At 45.5% G+C, this 21731-nt stretch overlaps 1 long non-coding RNA gene across 1 annotated transcript; it reads left to right on the top strand.

Annotated features, from left to right (window-relative positions):
- The first annotated feature begins 880 nt into the window (after nt 1-880).
- LOC143835565 (uncharacterized) lies at nt 881-16240 on the top strand. Its single transcript, XR_013230227.1, has 3 exons — nt 881-972; nt 1661-1959; nt 16048-16240. It is a non-coding gene; the product is annotated as an uncharacterized LOC143835565 (long non-coding RNA).
- Nucleotides 16241-21731: the final 5491 nt, after the last annotated feature.

Genomic DNA, 21731 nt, shown 5'->3' on the forward strand with positions numbered 1-21731 from the left:
CCTTCCTTCCTTCCTTCCTTCCTTCCTTCCTTCCTTCCTTCCTTCCTTCCTTCCTTCCTTCCTTCCTTCCTTCCTTCCTTCCTTCCTTCCATTTTTAGCCTGCCACTCTCCGGGGACTTGTGGCGAGGTACAATATAACTCCCCCATAACAAATAACAAAACAAAGATAAAGAGGATAAAACAAGGTTGGCGGTATAATCCTTCCCCCCAGCCCTGCAGGGTGAGGTATGCTGGAACTCTGATAGCTCTATTAGGACCCTCAGGTCTCCTGGGAGCTCATTCCACGAAGTCAGGGCCAGGACTGAAAAGGCCAGGCATGCTTCTTTGGGGCCAGAGACCTCCAGTAGATTAGCACCCACAGAGTGAAGTGCCTTGCAGGGGCATAAGGAGGCAAGCAGTCCCTCAGGCAGGGCCCAAGTCACTGCTCTTTTGCTCACTCTCTCCCCCCTCTCCACCGTGCTTTCATTCCTTAATGGATACAAGCAGTATACATACCGTGTAATGAAAGCCAGAAAGAAGGATGATCTGCAGCTTTGGCATTTGGGAATTGGAATACCCTTCTTGAAGTGTTTCAAGCAAGCTAAATGACTGTCCCCTTCTCCCAAACGGGATGGTTTGCTTTTGGCTCTGGTACAAAGCCAGTCAGTAACAGCAAGTACAAACTACTGAGGATGTGCAAGCTGTGTTACTATCAAAGTTTCCGGTGGAGCGAGAAGCGGAGGAACAGGGCTGTGAGTCAGTGATAGAGCATCAGGATTGCATGAAAAAGGTCCCAGATTAGAGCCTGGTATTACCCTTTTGAAGGATCATGTCAGGGCTTCCCAGCCAGCATACCAGTGCACAGCAATGTACCTCAAGAGCCCCTCAGATGTACTCCAGCATGGGGGATTCCAAGATGGCAGCCACACAGAGCCAGCAGCTACCATCCTAGTAGTACTGCTTCTTCCCCTGTGGCTGGGATAAGTTGGCCAGGTGGGTCTTCTGTTGGGTTTCGGGGCTGGCTTGAGTGGTGGGAGGCATATTTTAACTTTATTTTTACTTGCATGTGGGGCATTGCAGGCAAAGTGTGGCGGGGGTAAGGAGATGGGGGCTGTTTTTATGTTTATTTTCATATTTTAATTTTTTATTTGCATATGGGGGTGTGATGGGGTGTGATGGGGCATGGCCAGCTGACATAACTTCTGTGGTACCTTGAAGCCTGAAAAACATTTCAGGTGTGCCTCCACAGTCAGAAGGTTAAAAAAGGCTGGCTCAGGTAGCAGGCAATGTGAAAGATCCCTGTGGGGGACCTTGTCAGGCTGAGTAGGCCTGACTTTGAAGGAGTAGTTGTCTGATTCAATATAAGACTAGTAAATCATGCCAATCACATAATATTTTGCAGCCTAAGCATATGCTACTGTAAACTAAATATCAGTCATAGTTTTAAACCATTTTTGATCCTGTGGGAGTAGAGGGAATCGCGCCTCATCTATTTAGATTTCTCTGCCACACCATCAGAGCTCTGCTTGAGGTGGCTTACAATTAAAATAATAAGTTAACAACACAAAAGCAACAAGCCATTAAAACATACCATTTGTTTTTCACAGTCAATGTTAGCTACTTTAAATCTATTTCAACAAGGTATTTGCGGCTGAGGTTTAATAAAGGGATTTCTTTATAGATTTAACCCAAAGGTTCCACAGCCCGGTGGAAGCATACGTGATCTGCCTGCAAAAGCTCGCTGACTGAATCACTGGTGCCTTCATCTGAAACGGAGCTCAGGCAGCAGGCATAGGGAAAGGCCTCACCTTGCCCAAGACCCTGCAGAGCTGCTGTTAATTGGATCACACTGTATTCAAGTAGGTGGAGCAGTAGTTATAATGGCAATGAGAGGAGCTTTTGGATTTGCTAAATCAGCATGCTACTGAGATGGGAAGATGAACTGCATGGACACTGTACCTTACAGTAATATGCTCACAGGTAAAAAAAGATATAAATACTAATAGTCCCATGTCTGAAAAGTTAACATCTGTAAACCGCTCGCGTGGGAGTGGTAAAAATAAAGCTGTAAGGGCATTGTGGGTGGAGAAAGGGGTGGGACGAGTCCGGGATAAAAACTCTAAGGGGCCAATCGGGAGCCGCGCAGCGAGCAGCTCCCAATTGGCCCCTTGGCCCATCCCAGACTCGGTGGGGAGGGGGGCGGCCAGGCCAGGTCAGGCAGTGGGCCTGCTCCAAGCCCCGCGCTGAAGCTGGGAGCTCTAGGGGGGAGGGGGCAGGTGGGGCCGGGTACAAATTTAAAAATAAATAAATAAAATAAAACAATTGGAGTTCAAGTAGAAAAACCCTCAAAATTAATGTGCCTGAAAGAAGCATGAAGATGGCATCCCTGGACCCCACTTACCTGAACAAGGGGTCAACATTCCATTTTAGGGCAAGGTGCCTGAGCACATGCTGGCTGCACAGCTTTCGGGGTTTGGGAGGAGATGGATTATCTATATTTATTTCAACCCAGATTAAGGCCTGGGTTTGGAATGCAAATCTCCTTGTCACCCTGATGGATGATCTTAGACCAGGCTTTCTCAACCAGGGTTTCTTGATGGCCTGAAAGGCTTTCCTGAATGGGAGGGAGTTAATTAATTTTTAAATATATTTTTAAAAGTTAAACATTTATCAGTTGATATGAACATATTACAGTCATGTTGACCATGCCTCCCTCCCAAAATGGCCAATGATGAGCCTAGAGAGGATGAGAAGGGGAGGGGCCCTAGATGAGTATGTACTCAGCTATACTTCCCAACTATATCCTGCATGATCATGCCACTTCTGGAGTTTCTTGAAGCCTGAAGAATGTTTCAGGGGTTTCTCTATGGTAAAAAGGTTGAGAAGTGCTGCCTTAGACCCTTATGTGGGATTTGATGCCATCAGCCACAGTATCCTTCTGGAAAAACTGATCAAGTTGGTGGTAGTGGTGGTGGGCTTCCAGGTTTCAGTGGATCTGTTCTTACTTAAGTGGCCAATTCTATAAGGTGTTGTTGGGGAACTGTTGCTTAGCCCCTTGGCACTTATGCTATGGAATTTGGCCTGGTAGAAAGAATGAAATCAGGGCCCTGTTGCACCTTAAACAGTGCCACAGGACCTGTAAAACAGCTGTTCTGCCAGGTCTATGGTTGAGGCCAAGAAATGGTCTCCCTACTTAAAATGCCCAATTTACCGGCTAACGCCACCACCGATGATCAAAGGATGCACTTTGCGTGCTCCTCTCTCTCTAAAGAGAAAGAAGCAGCCTGCCTGAATTTTAATTCTGCTTGAGACTGAACAATTTTAATGCTAAAAATTTTAGGTTTTATATTGTTTTAGGTAGAGATTTGGTTACGTAAGTGTTGGCAAACCACGCTACGTAGGTGTTGGCAAACCACACCCCCATAAGCTACCTCTGCCTCCAGCCCTCCCTAAACCACACTTCTGCACCAAACGTCTTCCAATCACCTCACAGTTTTCTTAGATTCGCCATATATGGCATGGCAGCTAGAAATTCCAATCACATTATAACACAAGGGCTTCCAAGTGTTTTCTTTGTTTGAACTTTCTGACAAGGAACAATAAATAAAGAAGTGCCTTCTGACCTTGAGGCTTTTTTCACCAGGCTCCTGCCCTGTGTCGTTTATCATACCATCTCCTGAGAGTTTTATTAATTGTATATATGTTATTTATGATAGGATTGTTGTGAGCCATCCTGAGCCCCCTGGGGAAAGGCAGCATATAAATGTAAATAAAATAAATACCATAAACCTTGCAGGGTTCTCTCCTGACCTCCTTGCTGTTTAACATCTACACTGAACCACGTGGAAAGATCATTTGGGAATTTGCCATGTGGTGCCACCAAGATCCAGATTAGTCAGGTGGGTCTGTGGAAGTCTAGAGCAAGTGCCTGAGACTCTGGGGAGCAACTGCTAATCAGAGCAGGTAGTACTGAGTTAGGCTCTAACTCTCGGCAAAAGCCAGTTTCAAACGCTCCCAGATGTCTTTGAATACTTTTCAATAATGCTGCAGTCTCATGGTTTATTAAAACAGCACAAGTTCTGTGCAATACCAATCACTCCACCCAGCATTCATTGCCGAAGTAAGAAATCCTTGGATACGTTCGCACAAAAGCTTTCTGAGTGGAAACGTTGCTACAATTCCTTTATATATTTTTTATATGAAGACATAGACCAACCACCGTGGATGAGGCATTCGTTTCCAATGCTTTAATATGGTTGCACCCATGTGGGAAATGCATTTGCAGAAACAAATAACTCCAGAGGACTTGCAAGGCATCTTTTCACCTTGCAGGGACATGCTCTTATAATGAAAAATTCACCTGAATGTTTCTATGAACTCACCCTTAGGATTCTTTGCAAGGTGCGGTGCTAGAGCCATTGGGGCCAAACACACATTTAATAACCGAATGTTCCTTTCCAGGATGCAAAATCTATGCATCTCCAGCATTGTTGCCACAAGAGAGGCAGAAATCCAGTTTTCATTCCCCTATACATCCTAAGTGCAACAATGTCACGTCAAAACGTGCTTGCCTTTGTGGAACTACCTGCCTTGCACCGGGCTGTTTCTCTGCAGATTAAATGGCATCTGAAAGCTCATCTCTGCAAGGTAACCACATCAGCTGGCTAGCAGTAGCGGGCCCACCATATCATTTGACGGCCTCGTTGCTTGGGGTATTATTGTTTGAACAGCAGTAGCTGCTTCCCACAGCTGCCTTCCTCCACACATTGCATTAACTATCATGATTGTTATTTATTAGATTTATAGGCTGCCTTTCTCCAAGGACTCAAGGTGGTTCACATAAAACAATCCCCATAACCTCCCCCCCCCGTCTCCTCAAACTACGTATCACTAACATACCAAGATGGCAAAACCCCTCCTACCTACCACAGCCATCCATCAAGGGGTTCCCCGCTGGTATAGTGGAGCCTGAGCAGGGCCCACTGATCTTAACCCGGCCTCAACCGAAGACCTGGCAGAAAAGCTTCATTTTACAGGCTCTGTGGAACTGTGACATATCTGTCAGGGCCCTTAGCTCTCTTGGGAGCTCATTTCACCAGGTTGGGGCCAGGACTGAAAAGGCCCTAGTCTAGGCCAGGTGAACTTCTCTGGGGTCAGGGACCTCTAACAGCTTAACCCTCTGAGCGAAGAGCCTGGCAGGGAGCATAAGGAGACAATAAGCAATACGATAAGAAAGTAACATTGACACAAACACACTTTCCCCTGTCACTCCAAATCCGAGGCTGACGCATGTAGGTATCCCCCAATAACAGAGAAATGGTTTTTATACCCCCTTTTAACAGTTTACTACCACCTTTCCCTTCCTCTCTCCACAATAGACATGCTGTGAGTAGGTGGAGCTGAGAGAGCTCTAAGAAACTTATAACTAGCCCAAGGTCCACTCAGCTGGCTGCATGTGAAGGAAGAGTGGGGAGCCAACCCTGGTTCTCCTGTTTGGTGAGAGCCAGTTTGGCATAGTGGTTAAAAACAGAAGCCTTTAATCTGGAGATCTGGATTGCCCACTCCTCCATATGCAGCCTGCATAGTGGCCTTGCGCAAGTTGCAGTTCTCTCAGAGCTTTCTCAGCTCGACCTACCTTGTATGGTATGGGTAAAGGAAGGGAAGGTGACTGTAAACTGCTTTGAGACTCCTTTGGATAGTGAAAAGCTCTTCTACTTCTTCTCAGATTAGAGTTTGCCACTCTTAGCCACTGCACCATCCTGGCACAAGTGTGCATCCCCACAGTCTAGAGGTCACTGAGTTTGCATGTACACTGGATTGCCCTGGCATGGGCTTTCCAGAAACAGGAAGCAATGATACATTTTACTGACCAGGAAGTGGACATCAAAGAAGGAAAGGGAAGTCAAATCAATTAGTGGCAGATTAGTGGCAATTAGTGACAATCTCAAGCCCAATGTAATTATTCTTTTTACATTAATTTTCTACCTTCCTCTCATTCTGTGCAAGTTGCCAGGAGGGGCAAGAGAAAGAAGCTGCTGAGGAGAGAGAGAATAGATTGGGGGTGGTGGTGGTTAATAACAAACAAACAAAAAAAGCACCTGGGACTCAATCCAGTGAGCTGTGCTGCAGGACATTGCAGGGAATGAGAGCGAGGGGAAGCTTGCAGGGAGAGAACAACCGTGAGGGGAGAGAGAAAGGGCACAGGGAAAGAGAGGGAGAGATCTTAAATCATACTTTGCCTGATTCTATTGTCCTTGTGCCAGTGTGGCAGCGGAGGTCAGTCTGTAAGAGAAATGAAACTTGTTTAATGGCTACAATCCACATCATTATATACCTCAATTCCCTTGTTTTCTGGGAGTGCTGTAATAGCTACAGGGGCCTGATAATAACACAGACTGAATGAATATCTGCTTATAGATGTATTGAGGCTCGGGTCCAGGATATGAGGTTTTACCCTTATAATTAACTCAGGGAGGAGACCTTATAGTTGCTTTCGATGTGTTAGACATTGTCTTAAGAAGCCCTTTAAGCCTTCTGTAGTATTTAGCCTCTGTTGTCACACTCACTCACCAATGTTTATGTGGCTGGAATCTGAAAAGTCAAGAGTGTTTCCTTTTAGGATGAATTACAGTGGGAAAAGGTGTCTCGCTTTACATTTGACCTCGTTTTAGTTGACTACTGGTTCCTTTGTGATCCATGCTACTTGTCTTCCCTGGACTTTTGGTATCTGTTCTCTCTGCCTGAAAGCATGGGTGAATGTTCATGGGATGCCTTTAGCGGCTCTTTTTGCTGTGTTCTGAAGAGGCCCGAGGCCCTAGACCAGGGGTAGTCAACCTGTGGTCCTCCAGATGTTCATGGATTACAATTCCCACGAGCCGCTGCCAGTTCGCTGGCAATGGAAATTGTAGTCCATGAACATCTGGAGGACCACAGGTTGACTAACCCTGCCCTAGACTGCTGTGCATAGCACCCTCTCTCCTCAGGACTAATTCATTGTCCAAGGAACCCCAGTGGTCCCTTTTGGTGCCAGATTGACAGGCATTGTTTTACCTTGCCAAGCTACTAGGGGCAACTGTATGGACATGTATGAAGTTGTCTAACATTACCTCAGACCATTGGTCCATCAGGCTCAGCACTGTCTGCACAGACTGGCAGTGGCTCTTTGGTAGAATCACAAAATCATAGAGTTGGAAGGGGCCATACAGGCCATCTAGTCCAACCCCCTGCTCAACGCAGGATTAGCCCTAAGCATCCTAAAGCATCCAAGAAAAGTGTGTATCCAACCTTTGCTTGAAGACTGCCAGTGAAGGGGAGCTCACCACCTCCTTAGGCAGCCTATTCCACTGCTGAACTACTCTGACTGTGAAAAACTTTTTCCTGATATCTAGCCTATATTGTTGTACTATCTACCCTGTATCGTTGGTGTCGCAGATAAAAGTTTGTCACATCAATTACTAGCTTGTCCTTTTAAATGAAGCGGCCGGAGCCTTTTACATGCAAAGAAGTTCTTCTACTGAACTACAGCCCCCCCCCCCCAGGAGTTTAGCCAGCAATGTCTTTTCTGGTGGTTTTGGAAGAATGTGTTCATTTCTGGGAGACTGGGATCCTGAACTGAGGCTCTCCTAGAGTGGACAAGCACTTTCAGTCCCTACAACTTCAAGCTCCCCTCAGTTCTGTCCATCTGAGCCTGGGTTCTCCCTGTCCTCCGTTTTATGCACAAAGAGCAGTGCCTGGCACAACACATGAACACATTAGGGGAGGCGGGGGCGGGCGGTGCTTGGAATGCAGAAGGTCCCCCATTCAGTTCTTGGCATCTCCAGGTAGAAGGACCAGGTGTCATAACGGAGGTGAAATACATTTCAGAGGATTCTGGAGAGCTGCCAGTCTGGACCGTACTGATTATGATGGGCCAAAGATCTGATTCAGTATAAAGCAACTCTATGGGGCTTTCCGCACCGGGATCCTTGTAGCAAATTGTTTGCTGAACGAAAAATCGCCATTTAAAATAGTGCAATTCGTCATTATGCACACCTGACTTTGTAGTGGAATCCAGTTGCGTTTCTATCGTTTCCCACAAGCTTCCGGTCTCAGCAAAAATCGCTAGACAGGAAGCGCTATTGCCAAGCTCGTCCCGCCCCTGGCCGTCAAGCAGCCAATGGGCAGCCGTTAGCATGCTCCCAAACAGCCCCTTTCCCTTTAAGAAAGGTTTAAAAAAAAAAAAAAACACCCATTGCAACGAATATGTGTTGATTCGTTGCAAAGGAGAGACCCATCAGCTGGCAGGTGTGTTTGAGCTGTCGTTTCATCGTTGCCACGCTCCCCCCAAGTGAACCCCCCCCCCTCATGGGCCCGATTTTCGGCCAAAAACAGTGTAAAAATAAAGGGAAAATACATCAGCAAATGTTGTTTGTGCTTAGTGACTAAACCGCTCTGGGGAGGGACTGAAGCCGGGGAAGCCTCTAAACAGGCTTGCTGGTGGGTTGAACTTCGCTCGCTCGGAGAAAAAAAATGGCGATCGCTTCGCCGGAAGATCAGAGGAGAGAGCCAGGGGGAGGGACTTTGTAGAAACCACAACAATGGCAATGCACAGAACTTTCCCGCTAGTGTTGCAGATTGGTTGCAGGAGTGTAGCGCTTTCCGGAGGGTGAATCCACTTTGGGGGATTTCCCTGAAAGCGCTACAAGGAAGCGCTTTTTGCGGATCGGTTTCAGGTGTGTGGCAGATTGTCAACGACGTTGTGCATAATGGCAAATCAGTAGCGTTTTCAATTGGCAACCATTGTGCGATTTTGAAGGTGTGCGAAAAGCCCCTATATGTTCATATGAAGCTCTTTACACGATCTGCACTTTTGCCCATGCTGAATAGTGCCCTTTGAATCCACTGTAGCAATCATTTGCAAAGGGAGTTTGCCGTTTCACACAGCAAAACCCCTTTGCCAAGTGGATCGAAAGTGTGTGTGTGTGAAAGCACCTCTGAGTCATCCGGGTACCCTCATTTGAGCCAAACCATGGATATATCAAGATCGTTTAGTCAGGCAGGCAATGAGTCACCAGTGTCTTAGGCAGAGGATTTTCACATTGTCTTCTGCTTGATCCTTTTAAATGGAGATGCCAGAGACTGAACCTCAGACATCCTGCATGCAAAGCAAGTGGTTTGCCACCAAGCCAAGCCCCACCCCCTACAAAAGTTTTTTTTCCCCACACCAGCTTCCTATGATCTTTTACCAAGGAGAAATGAACCTAGGGTCTCTTGCAACATATTTCGGATGACATGCAAGAAACACCTGTACAACTTGGCATTTTCAGTTAGGTCCCTGAAATCTGTGTGCCGTTACTTAAACAAAAAAAAAAAAAAGCAATCTTGTGGCTCTGCTTGATCCTGCGCCAGATATAAAGGTCATCCAATTATCCCTGGCAATGGCAAAACTTCGGACCACCTGTCGGGAAGGGGGGGCGGGGGAGAGAAGAGTACAGATACAGAATGTGGTAATCAGTTTCTTACTACAGCCCCAGGAGAATGAAATACCAGTTTTTAATAATGGAAAGGTTAGGCTTGGCTCTGATCAGAAAATGTCTCTTCTCTCCGGTGTACAAGGTCAGCAAACATACAGAGCTGGCTGAACCTGAATATTTGTTTAATTAATCTCTTCTCTCAGTGTCAATCAGCCTGTCTACAAGCATTTTCTTTGGGTTGGATCCCATATAACAACTCTGGGGGCAGAAGGGGGGGATTTTAATCAATTTTCTCCTTTCACTGCAGACACACAACTCCCCTCCTCGTGCTGATCCTTAGGGGATCCCATGGAGCAGTATTTTTTTGGGGGGGGGGGAATTTTGAGCCGCCATAGAAGGAGGGTGACCAGACAGTCATGCTTTGCTGACAGAAATGCTTCTTCTATCTGTTGCACTTCTCAGCATGATCCAAGCCCTTACTTCTTCTTGAAAGATAAACAGCCCTAGTACTGCAAGGTTAAACATGATGCTACCTAACACAAAATGGATTGATTCCGGTTTTGTCAGGGGTTGTCATCTCTGCTCCTCCCTTAAGCAAACCACTTCAGATTTGCAAAGCAAGAGTTAGGTAGCTTTGAACAGGTAAAACCAGTGCTTAAAAATACAAAACCCCCAACCTTCCAGGACTCAAATATAAGGCTCTGCTGATATCCATCCATTTGACTCTCCCTCTGCAGGCTGCACTAAGCAGTTCTTGAGGGTCCACTCTTTCTTTCTGTGGCTGAGTGGGACGAGGCTCAGGCCAGCGCCTGAGGATCAGGATTTGGGACAGTCCTGGAAAAAGTGCTGGTGTTCGGTACCAGTGCATAGTGTCAACCCCCCCCCCCCCCAAAAAAAAGCCCCAAGTAAGACATAATGAATCAGTGTTCCGTGATTCAGAGTTTAATGTAAGACTATAAGAAGGGCCTTGCAGGATCACATCTCTCACCCAGCACTCTTTGCAAGAGTCCTGCAGAAACGAGACCATCCACTGGAAAATGGCTAGTGACCCATGGCTTACTTCCTCCTCTCTCCCCAGCAAGAGGGACAGCTTGAGCTAACAGTGTTTATGCAAAGGCATCTTTGTAAGTTTTGTTGTGCATTATGCCTGTCACCAAACAGTGTCACTGAAACACAGGAGATTTGTCACCTAGTTTACCTAAGGATAGATGGTGCCAAATGAGTCTCTTGTGGCGCAGAGTGGTAAGGCGGCTGTCTGAAAACTTTGCCCACGAGGCTGGGAGTTCAATCCCAGCAGCCGGCTCAAGGTTGGCTCATCCTTCCGAGGTCGGTAAAATGAGTACCTAGCTTGCTGGGGGGTAACCGGTAATGACTGGGGAAGGCACTGGTAAACCACCCTGTATTGAGTCTGCCATGAAAACGCTAGAGGGCGTCACCCCAAGGGTCAGACATGACTCGGTGCTTGCACAAGGGATACCTTTACCTTATTTAGATGGTGCCGAAACGGGACTAGACATGTGCTAACCAGGATACACGTTCATTTTCAGGGGCAGCGTACCTCTGAATACCACTTGGGGTTATTTAGTTACTTTTCATATGGCATGTGTGTAGTTTAGCCAGGAGATCCTAATGTCTGGCTGCCAGGCAAGAAACGTTGGGAAGTGGTTTCCCATTGCCTGCCCCTGTGTCACGTTCCTGGGATTTCAACTGCTAGCCAGGGTCGATCTTCCTTAGCCTCCAAAAGCCGTCAACAAGCTAGGCATGCACTAATAACAGAACACACCACTGAAATTTTTGGCAGCCTTTGGAAGAGAGCTTATGGCTGATAAATAGACATCTTCATTTATTAAGTGACTCTGGTACTTTACAGCTCTTACTTTGGAGCTTTTATTGGCTGCTGTACATATTTCATATGTGTTACGAACTGGTGTGTGTTAAAACCAGACCTCTGAAGAAGGCCCTATAAGGGCCGAAACGTGTCGGTCCATTGGTTCACATAGTGCATAGCACACTGTTTTGCAATAGCCTAGGGGCTGTATATATGTTTTTAATTCCTAAACAATTTTTAAAATTGTGCACAATAAAAGTTATATATTTTTAACTTTAATACAGACATTCCTAACTGTCATCAGTTGGGTTTTCATGGCTCCAGTTCCAGTAACCGCCTCCCCCCCCCCCCCATTTGGTTTTGGGTGCTGTGGGCAACATGATGCTGGATTAGATGGATCAGTGGTCAGATCCAGAGGGGATGTTCGTAGGTCTTGAGGCAGGAGTTGCAATAACCTCTGTATGTGGAAACCATACTCTCTACTTATCTATGTTTTGGGCCTGGCTCTGTATGGAAGTGGCTTCTGCAGTAGAAGCAGTCTATGACGGCTCATTAATAACTATGCATATTTACATGGTTGCAGCTTTTTTTTTTGTTCACAACAGCCCAATATTCCGATTACTGGGAATAGTTTCTTAAATATTATCTTTTATCATTGCAAAAGAAAGACCAATTCTTTACAGACGTGTCCACGCTGTTGCCTTTGTTCACAAGCACAACCAAAGCAGATGTTAATTGGGATATTGCCACAATTACCTTAATTTTTTAATGCAGTCAAATTGACATCTCTTAATGTATTGGGAGCAAGGCTGGAAAAAAGCCCAGATTCTGCATATTGGAGAGCCACTGGCTACTGTATAGGTATCTGATGGTTTCTCCCTGTAGGGAAGACAGCTTCCATGGGAAAGCTATCCAGATTACCAAAATAGATATGTGTAGTGATGTGAACTCTTAGCAAACATCTGAAGGGGAATAAAATTTGCTAAATCAATAGTAGAGGGAAATAATTGGTTTAACATAGCCACTCAGCCATAAAGTTCAGGTGGCTTCAGGATAACTGTTCTCTGCCAGCCTAAACTAATCAATGGGCTTTAAGAATAAAATGCAGGCCGGGAGAAGCAAGATTCACCACCCTGAACTTGGGAAGTTTCTGTCCCTTGGTTATACTTAAGCATGACCCAAACCAGGAGCATTATCTTTCCAGTGTCTCTCCAAAGATTCACACTGCTGTACTCACCAGGGTATATCATGCCAAATTGCCCATAAACTTATTTTTAGTGCCACCCTATGCAGAGTTACTTCAGTCTAAACTCATTTAGTTCAATGAAAAGTCTTCAAGCAAAGGTTGGATACACACTTTTCTTGGATGCTTTAGGATGCTTTGGGCTGATCCTGCGTTGAGCAGGGGGTTGGACTATGTGACCTGTATGGCCCCTTCCAACTCTATGATTCTATGATTCTCTCCCCACCCCGCTGTTTGGCAAAACCCCCATCTGACACCTCAGGAGAAAAGATGGAATGGGAGGAGAGCATTCTGCACCAGCTGTAATTTCCTGGTCAAGGGTAGGCATGCGTAGAATGAGTTACTGAAGTGAAGGCTGGAGGTGACAGTTGCATGGATCACTGTGATCAGGTGTTCAGAGGACTGGTTAGGTTCAATTGGCCTAGTAGATGGATAAACGCCTGTTGAGCTACTTTTGTGACCTGGGCCTCCATCGATAAGGAGGCATCCAAGGTCACACCAAAATTCTGGGTGGATGGTACGATGGAAATTTGCGCCAGCCAGGCTGGGTAAGAGCGCTTCCTGATCTGTCCTCCTCCTGCCTATCCACAGGATCTCCATCTTGGAAGGGTTCTGTGGATTGGAGGCCCCAGAGAAGTACAAGTTGCCCTCCTTAGTTCTGTTTTCCGGAGAGTGTGCCTCAGGTCAGAATAACTCTGACCAAACATATTCACATCATGTTGTGACTGTCCCATCATGATTGGTTTTGGTTTCAATTATGGAGAACTTTCTTTTTATCTTCCCCCAGATGGGAATGCATAGAGTTGTAGATGTGTGCTGCAGAAGTCTGATATATTGGCTTAGGTTGCTGCCAGTTTGAATCTCACTTTTGGCCATGAAAGAGATGTTCACTCTTAGCCTCATCCCCACGATCTGCAAGAGGAACGTCAAAATAATCGCCTTGCTGGTGCAGAGTTCTTATAACGGCATTTGAGATCATGTATAAGCTGGGCTTTGAACCCTGAATGTGCTGTTACACCAGCAGGTCACAAACTTTAGCAAAACCAGATACCCCCATTTTGATTTTGCTTTAAAGGAAGGCCTGCACATCTTCCCTTCTTTCTCTAGTGGTGAACTGCGCACACCACTAGACTCTCTTGACGAATGCATATGTAGGCAATATATATTGCCTACTCCTGCTTAGAGATCTTACTTGGAGAGTTGGGGTGTGGTGGAGCCTCGAGATGGTAGGGTTAGGAGAAGGGAGAGACTTCAGCAGGGAATAATACCTCAGAGTCTACCCTAAAGCAACCATTTTCTCCAGGGAAATAGATCTGTGGACTGGTGATCAACTGTAATCCCAGGAGATCTCCAGCCCCCACATGGAGGCTGGAAAGCCTGCATATATAGGGTTTCCAGCTCTGGGTTGGGAAATACCTGGAAACTTTAGGAATGGAGCTGGGGGTGGGCAGAATTTGGGGCAGGGCAGGACCTCAGTGGAGTATAATGCTATAGAATCCACCCTTCAAAGGAGCCATTTTCTCCAGGGGAACTGATCTCTGTGACCTGGAAATGAACTATAATTCCAGAGTATCCCCAGGTCCTACCTGGGGACTGGCATTCTTGTCAATATATCACACATTTAACACAGAGACTATTTTGGTTACCACATAATTCAAATTTGCCAATTTTGGATTTTACTAAAATCTGTGCAATAAGGGCAGTGGGACTGGCAGAATAAATGTGATGCTGAAACGAGCCACTCTGGGACAAGCTCATCAGAGAGGAATTAAAGTCCTGTGGAGCAAGCCCAGGGCAGCGGGGTAAAATCACAACTGCTGTCTCACTATATATGTTGCTCAAATCAAGTATCCTTGGCTGTAATCTAGGCAAAAGCTGCTGGCATTCCCTTCTATAGCCTACCCTGTGTGCCAGCTTCCATTGAAATGAATCATTTCCAAATAAATAAAACAATTTCTACTTGAGGGTCTTATTGATTTCCCTTGAACTCTCCCAGATCCTCTTTTGAAGCCCCAAGCTTTTGAATGCTGGAGGATAGATTGGCACCTGTGGGGATTGGAGGTGTCTGCGTCTGACCCCTCCAATATTGGCCTTAGTCACTCTGTGGAAGCCTGCGAGGCCATATAGACAAAAAGAAGAGGCTTGGCTCTCACTCCTTTTCCCTCTTCCCCTTCTCTGCTCCACAGCCTGTAGAAATAAGCAGCAGCTGCAGTAGAAGCCTAAGTTCTTATAAAGCATCCACACCAGCTACACAAGGCCTCCCCCACTGTTCAGAAGGGTCTTACAAGAGAGGGAAATAGCAGTGACTGATGCTGTAATTGAAGAAGAGCTAGTTTTTTTGTATTCCACTTTTCACTACCCAAAGGAGTCTCAAAGCAGCTTGCAAACACTTTCCCCTCCCCTCCCCACAACAGGCACCCTGTGAGGAAGGTGAGGCTGAGACAGTTCTGATAGAGCTGAATGGTCCAAGGTCACCCAGCTGGCGGCATGTGGAGGAGAAGTGGGAAATCAAGCCCAGTTGTCCAGATTACAGGCCACTGCTCTTAACCACTCTACACCAAACTGACTCTAGAGAGCCAGTTTGGTGTAGTGGTTAGGAGTACGGACTTCTAATCTGGCATGCCAGGTTCGATTCTGCACTCCCCCACATGCTGCCAGCTGGGTGGCCTTGGGCTGCTCTGATCGAGCAGTGATATCAGCACTCTCTCAGCCTCACCCACCCCACAGGGTGTCTGTTGTGGGGAGAGGAAAGGGAAGGCGACTGTAAGCCGCTTTGAGCCTCCTTCGGGTAGGGAAAAGCGGCATATAAGAACCAACTCTTCTTCTTCTTGAGTTGAGCCCTGGCCTTATGTTTTGCTGAGCCATCCTGGGACACCACAACCAGCTGTTTAGGTGGCCTTTTAAAGGACCATGGCTCAGTGGCTGTCATCCAAATGAGCGGTGGCCCTTTGTAGGGATTCATGCAAGCAAACACACTCACAGCCATGGGTTCCACTCCAGCTGATAACAATGGCTCTCGGAGAAGGATGGGAGAGAGCGAGGGGATACCATGCATGTGTTCTGAGAGGGAGTAGCAGGTCTGTATGAAAGCAGTGAAGGAAGGGTGGAGTCATTTAACAGAGGAGGAGGTCTTTAGGCAGCTGGATGAATAACAGTTATAGGTTAGGGGTGTATTGGGAAATGGAGACAGAAAAATAGTGTGAGGTAAAGCTGAGGAGGGCTTTGAAGGAGTTTGAGCTTTAAAGGATGGAAGGAGTGTTTTCCTATTGGCTTCCTTCCTTCCCCAAACACATATCTTTTGCATTTGGAGAAATTGTTTAATGGCCTAGTGACTTTGAAAAAATACCTCATGGCAGAACTCGAGCTTCTTATTGACTGGTGATAAATCCGTTTCACATGCTGGAGTGCAGGACAGTTAAACTGCGTTCTTGCAGCAGAGAAATGTTCAACATTTGGCTAGGGAATAAACCTTACAAGCTATTTATTTTGAGTCAATAAACTTCTCTGCTTCTCTCTCCATTCCTCATATTAATTCTGTACTCCAGTGGAAGATTTACAGCATGGCGTTGTTTTATCATGGGAAGGAGAGAGACTGAAGCTAGCTGACACCGGCTATCAGATGCGGTAATATCATTGAAAGCCAGTTGGGAAATGACTGAAAATTAATGACATAATTAGCCTTAAAATCACTGTTGCTTACCAACAGGGTAACTTTTCAAGCTATTTGTTATTGTCACATGCTTTCAGGGTCTTATTTTTGTCACAGAAGCAGAGGGGCACACATGCTACATTTAAATATAAGCAGATGGGTATTTGTTTATATGTTCCTTTATATTACATTCTTGATTTGCTTTTCCTTCCAAAGAAGGTGGGAGGTTATTTTGCGATCCTTCCACTCCCACTTCTGTATTATCACAATACCCTTGTGAGGTAGGGTATGCTGAGACCGAAATGACTGGTCCAAAGTTATTGCAGAATTTATGGATGGATAGGAATTTAAAGAAGTTGTTGAGGAGGCTGTAGTTTAGGGGTAGGGTGATCAACCTTGTGTGTATAAGCTTTCCGTTCCTGATGTTTCCTGCTAAAATGTGATCAGGAATTTGGGGACATAAAAGACCTTGACTTACAATTACAAACCTCAAATTGGGAAATTCCTGGAGATCTAGGGGAGGAGCCAGTGGAGGGCAGAGCTTGCAGAGGGAGCTCAGCAAGAACATGATGCTGCAGAGTCCACCCTCCCAAGTGGCCATTTTCCTCCAGGGGAATGGATCCCTGTAGCCTGGAGAGCTATTTACCCACCCTAAGCCAACTGGGAAGAGAGGGCTATAAAAACAAAATAATATTATTATTATTGTCATTATTTTAATTTCAAGAGAAATCTCACCCCAACTTTATCTCGGCTTGCAACCCTTGAGAGATGCTGCCAGACTGAACAGGTAATATTTCCTTTGATAGACCAAAGGTTTGATTTAAATTAAGGCATCTGTACATATTCAAGAGCCTCTTGTGGCGCAGAGTGGTAAGGCAGCCGTCTGAAAGCTTTGCCCATGAGGTTGGGAGTTCAATCCCAGCAGCCGGCTCAAGGTTGACTCAGCCTTCCATCCTTCCGAGGTCGGTAAAATGAGTACCCAGCTTGCTGGGGGGTAAACGGTAATGACAGGGGAAGGCATTGGCAAATCACCCCGTATTGAGTCTGCCATGAAAACGCAGGAGGGCGTCACCCCAAGGGTCAGACATGACTCGGTGCTTGCACAGGGGATACCTTTACCTTTACCTTTACATGTTCAAGGGTAAATGTGGGTCTTCTCTAGGGTTGCCAGCCTCCAGATACGTGACTGGAAACCTCCTGGGGCAGATGATGGAGACAGTTTCCCTGGAGAAAATGGCACTTGGGGGTCTCTGAGGCTTTGTCACCAGCTGAGCTCCCCCCACCCCAATCTTCAGGAATTTCCTGGCCTGGAGTTGGCAACCTTAGCTCCCTATTCAAGCCCAACATTCTAGCCACTCTACAACATCCACTGTCTTGGATGTAGGGTAGGAATATGATGAGCACACCCCAATCCAATCTGGAAATAATCCAATGTCAATAGATTAATGTTGAAAATTTCTGCAGGGGGTTCTGGGACCTCTGAAAAGGCCATGGTATTCATACCATGAGTAGAACTATTAAATCCGTGGGTTCAGTAAGACACAGGCATCAGCTCCAGCAATCAACAATTTTACTGGAAGCAGAAGTACTGAACACCAGCAATCAGAATTGTTGAATTTATACACACATTTGTGGCTCCAGCCCATACATGTGATTGTCCTATAACAGAGACCAGTGGTTTGTCCTTAAGTCTCTGCACCAATTGGTTGTGCCCCAGGAACTGGCTAATGTCTAACAACAGTTTTGGGTATCAGGCTCAGCTTTCAAGCTCTTAGTCTGAATGTCCACAGTCACAACACCCCTCCCACCTTAAGTATTCACATATCAGTTGGCAGTCGAAGTCTTGCAAAGGTCACAGTTTAGAGTGTACGCTGCCCAGTCAAGATTCATTTTGAACTAAGTAAATTCTTCAGATGATCTGCTGTTTTTGAAGCACAGATTCTGCACTCAACCTGGCAGAATATACAACATCATGGAAGAAGAAAAATCACAGGCAAAGATTGTAGCAGTCCACTACGTAATGATCCTCAGTCTTGTTGAAACTGTGGGCAGTTTTGGGATGTTGAGGAAAGGAAGTGGTTGCACAACAAAATGGCTGCCATGCAGGGCGGGTCCTGTCACCAAACAATGGGAATTTCCACAAAATGTTCCACATCCAGGAATCTTCCTATGTTAGAGGCAGCTGTTTCCAAATAGGTGCTCCCTCCAACCATGAAGATGATGTCTACTGCATTTAGAAGCCCCTCCTGTGCCAGTGAAGTGCAGAAAAGCCTGGAAGCACATCAGCGGGTGCCATGCTAGGGATCCCTAGCCTAATGAGCCCTATCTGATTGGACTGGCATTTTTGCCTTAGTTTATTTGAATATATAACAAGAGCAAAACAGGACAGTTTCAAAGTGAATACTATCCTGAGGCAAACAATAAACCTTATGAAATAAAAAATGAGAGCAGTCTCTTCTTGTGTATTCTTTCTTTGCTTTCTTTACTTGTTCTTCAATGGAAAACAACTTTCCTCAGTGGGAAGTCCTAGACATGAATACAAAATAAATCTCATAATATATTGCTTAAATGCTTACAGAAATGTGGTATTGAATATAAAATTAAAGCACAGTACCTCCAATTGTCTTAAGGATCACTATCCAACATCTTTTTTATAACCTAAAGGAGCAACATAAAGGTAAAGGTAAAGGTATCCCCTGTGCAAGCACCGAGTCATGTCTGACCCTTGGGGTGACGCCCTCTAGCGTTTTCTTGGCAGACTCAATACGGGGTGGTTTGCCAGTGCCTTCCCCAGTCATTACCGTTTACCCCCCAGCAAGCTGGGTACTCATTTTACCGACCTCGGAAGGATGGAAGGCAGAGTCAACCTCGAGCCGGCTGCTGGGATTGAACTCCCAACCTCATGGGCAGACAGATTCAGACAGCATATCGCTGCCTTACCACTCTGCGCCACAAGAGGCTCTTAAAAAGGAGCAACATAGACTATCAATAAATGTCAACAGAGAAACTTCTATGTTGAACTAAAAAATCCTAATCATACTATACCTTCTTAGTAATCGTATACAAATGGCCAACAGCTCTTGACAGTGTGGCAGAACATGTAAATTACTACGTTCCCAACCCACTCAGTTAGCTATTGCAATTTATACAATCAAACAGATACCCAGGTGTGAAACATTAAGACCCTGTTACATTTCATGACTGATCCTCCCAAACACTTAGCAGGATGTAACAATAATGTCTTAAATTCTTATACATGTCATAAAAAACAGGATAGTTCCCAATGTGTTGAGCCCCCCCCCCCATGGTTGTAGAGTATCCATAGCGTAGATGTAAAAGGCTTCTCTTTGAAGTAGTTTTTTCTGTCTGTCCATTCTTTGAATACTTGTTGACATGATGTGTTCAGTGCCGAAGAAATGCAGATCATCCACCCTGTGCTGTAACTCTAGGCAGTGGCTAACCATCAGAGCATTCAGGTTAGAGCAGGGGTAGTCAAACTGCGGTCCTCCAGATGTCCATGGATGTCCAGTGCTGGCAGGGGCTCATGGGAATTGTAGTCCATGGACATCTGGAGGACCGTAATTACTGACTACCCCTGGGTTAGAGAGTCTGACTCTGGACATGCACTCTTGAAATCTAACCCTAATGGACCTAGCACTGATGCCAATGCAATATTTCCCACAAGGACATACAAGACAATATACACAGGTTTTTTTTTGTAGAACAGTTTATATACCTCTTCACTGTGATATGGAAACCACTGACAGGGTGTATGAATTCCTTCACAGTCAACAAATTAGCACAAACACAGCACACACCACACCTGTGATTCCCCTTAGGCAAGGATCTTAAAGAAACATCCTCCATGAAACGACCCCTCCTAGTTAGTTCTCCTATATTGTGGCTCCTTCTCCATGCCACTCCCAAACCATTGGGACAATCTTGTAGGTGTTGAACCAAATGCCAATGCTTGAATAGAATTTGTTGTATAGAATGAGCAAAATAAGAATATTCAAATGAACAAGTCTCCTCAGTTGTTTTAATCTGAAGAGTGCTTGCACTCAAAAGCTTGTGCCTTGAATAAACCTTTGTTGGTCTTAAAGGTGCTACTGGACTCTGATTTTATTGTGCAACAATTCCTGTCTGTCAGGGGTCTCTGCCTTAGCCCTAGCTCTATGTATAATTCTTTCTTTAAGTGCACTTTCCAGTCTATCAAAGGCCCTTGTACACGTGAACTGTGTTGCATTGTTCCAAATGTGAATGGCAAAATTGCAGAAGGTGGCAACCGGCAAGAGATGAATGGGGCTGGGGACATGTATATATCTAATAAAATCAGAGTCCAGTAGCACTTTTAAGACCAACACAGATTTATTCAAGGCATGAGTGTTCGAGTGCAAGCACTCTTCCTCAGACTAAGCGTCTCATGCCTTGAATAAATCTTTGTTGGTCTTAAAGGTGCTACTGGACTCTGATTTTATTGTGCTACTTCAGACCAACACGGCTACTCGTTTGAATGTATATACCTCGTAGTTCAGTTGTGCTACATCACCTACTTCACAGTCCTTTACAGGTTTTAGGAGATGTTACTCTGTAATAAAACCATGAAGATTACTATTAGGACAGGACTGTTATCTAGCAGCCTCTAGGGACTTGTGCAGTACAAAAGTTTTGGCTGGGGTCCACTGAGGAAGTAATTGTGAGCAAAACACAGATTATACTGGTTCCTTGTTTGTATTTTGGATTTCCAGTGGCATTCCTACCATGGTACAACCATACTGTAGAATTGTAATGTTATGTTGGTTCTTTTAAAGTATTGGATAAACATTCTCTGTCCTGTGTAAATTCTTACTAAGAAGTGTTGTCAGTATACAGTGGTTTCCCCTGTTTTGTACAGCTACATCTCTTTCAACACGACTCCAGAAATTATGTTAACAGATTAGTGTGAAACTCTCAGGTCTCCAGAGTCCTAGAGTGTCATGCTGATGTGATGATGTGATTTCTGGATGCCAGGTCAGAAGTGACAATATGGCATCAGAACACCATGTGCTTTCTTCCTCATCCCTCCCCCAGCCATTGCTTTCCATAGCAGGAGGCCCAGTAGCCCTAGATTTCTAGGGTTGCCACTTCTAGGTTGGAGACTTTGGGGTAGTGGAGCATAATATTCTGGAGTCCACCCCCGAAGCAGCCATTTTCTCCAGGGGAACTGATCTCCATCACCTGGGTGTAAACTGCATGGAGCTTTTATTCCAACCCCAGATCAATTCAGTCCCTGCCCTCTACACAGAATGCGATTTCCATTTGGATTTGGGGCGATTTAAAATTTCCTTCTGCAGCAAGAAGGATTGATCTGGAGTGACCCTACCTTTATTGTGCGATATTTTAGAGTACTTTTAACACTCAATATTTAAAGGCTGTTTTGAAACTGGGTGTGGTAGATGACAAGTGATTGGCCACAGGTGGTCATGTGACAAACTTGCCTAAAAGGAAAAGCCCTTAATTTCTCTCAACTTCTGTCGGTCCTGGATTTTTCCTCCCTCCTCTGCCTTTTTTGATCCTCTCCCCCTCCCCTCCAAGAAAAGA

The sequence above is a fragment of the Paroedura picta genome, chromosome 1 (genome assembly GCF_049243985.1).
Source record: "Paroedura picta isolate Pp20150507F chromosome 1, Ppicta_v3.0, whole genome shotgun sequence".
In the NCBI taxonomy this organism is placed as follows: domain Eukaryota; kingdom Metazoa; phylum Chordata; class Lepidosauria; order Squamata; family Gekkonidae; genus Paroedura; species Paroedura picta.